Source organism: Triticum urartu, chromosome 5, assembly GCF_003073215.2.
Source record: "Triticum urartu cultivar G1812 chromosome 5, Tu2.1, whole genome shotgun sequence".
Lineage (NCBI taxonomy): Eukaryota > Viridiplantae > Streptophyta > Magnoliopsida > Poales > Poaceae > Triticum > Triticum urartu.
The window spans coordinates 27,258,757-27,260,312 of NC_053026.1; the positions used below are offsets into that span (position 1 = coordinate 27,258,757).

A 1,556-nucleotide genomic window follows, 5' to 3' on the forward strand; every position below is an offset into this window, starting at 1 on the left:
TCATCGCAAGGAGGGCGAGAGCCAGTACTACGGCAAGACCGAGGAGCACCTGGGGTCTTACATTCATCACTATCAGGAGTTGCATCCGGATGTTCCTATTGCTGAGGTCGCCCAGTCTCAGATGGACGACACGGCGGTGGTGGCCATCCAGGGGAAAAAGAATGGCCGGTATCCGTGTTTCGACGGCTTGATCACTCCTTCAATCTCGTACACACAGCTTCGGGCTACCAACCCGAGCCAGTTAGAGAGTACGGGGCGTTCACAGACACCCTTAGCCCGCCAGCATGCTGTAAGTACTTCCTCTTTATCTTTTTCTATCTAGCATTCTCAGTTTATTTTCAGCATTGCTCACTTAGAAACAACCTAAATTATGTAGGCATATAAGGAGTTTGTCGAGCATAGGAATCTCGAGGTGCGGGAGTACTTGAAACGAGTGAAGGCAAACGATGATTACAACCGTCAGATGATGACGGTTAGTTTTGCCCTCTTAAAACCAAGCTAAATTTTTGCACTTTCATTCCTTCTGATCTTCTAGTTTGCTTGTTTAACTAACATTCAGGCTATGTTGGCGTCTTGGACTAACCGCACGGATCCACCACAAATGGGACCCCCACCACCACCTGCGGGAGAACCCCCACACGTGCCCACGTTCGATGAATGGGTGGCACTAGGAAGTGATGGTCCGGTTAGTACATTTGCCTAACTACTGGCAAACTAGTTCTCGTTCATGAAACACTATCATATCATATTTACCGTTAGAATCTTTTCTGAAACATGTAGGGGACTGGTGGCTCGACTCCTGCTCCGTCGACCCCAGTCACTCCGATCTGGCAGAGTGGTGGTGGTCGTGATGGCGGTTTTGGCGGAGGTGGTGGTGGTTTTGGTGGAGGAGGTGGTGGTTTTGGCGGAGGTGGTGGTGGTTTTGGCGGAGGTGGTATCTTTAGATGATGTGATGAACTTGAGTATGTTTAGATGATGATGGTGAACTTGAGTATGTTTAGATGAACTTGAGTATGTTTACATGATGAATTGTCATATTTCTGCATAATTTCATATTGTTCTGTTTTGAAATGCTGTCAAATGAATTGGAAAAGAGAAAACAGGGAAAATAATAAAAAAAACTATGCCTACGGCAAAGCCGTCGGCATATATACGCCCAGGAGTTACCAGGGCTTGCCACGTGGCACATCTATGCCTACAGCAAAGCCGTAGGCATAGTGAAAATCTATGCCGACGGCTTTGCCGTAGGCATAGCCCTACTGCCAGGAGGACAGGAGATGACACGTGGCAGAGATATGCTACGGCAAAGCCGTCGGCATAGATTCATCTATGCCTACGGCTTTGCTGTAGGCATAGCCCTGCCACCAGGAGTACCAGGGTTGCCACGTGGCAGAGTATGCCGACGGCTGCGTCGGCATAGCTCTGCGACGTGGCATTGCGTGATTCGTCAGCGCTTTTGACGGCGCCGTCCGTTGCCGTCAGACGAAAAACACTGCGACGGCTATACTATGCGACGGCTGACGTCAGGCCGCCCTATGCCGACGCTATACTATGCC

The 1,556-nt window shown here is 49.7% G+C and overlaps 1 long non-coding RNA gene across 1 annotated transcript; it reads left to right on the plus strand.

Annotated features, from left to right (window-relative positions):
* The first annotated feature begins 269 nt into the window (after nucleotides 1-269).
* LOC125555499 lies at nucleotides 270-672 on the plus strand. Its single transcript, XR_007304729.1, has 3 exons — nucleotides 270-289; nucleotides 377-472; nucleotides 560-672. It is a non-coding gene; the product is annotated as an uncharacterized LOC125555499 (long non-coding RNA).
* Nucleotides 673-1,556: the final 884 nt, after the last annotated feature.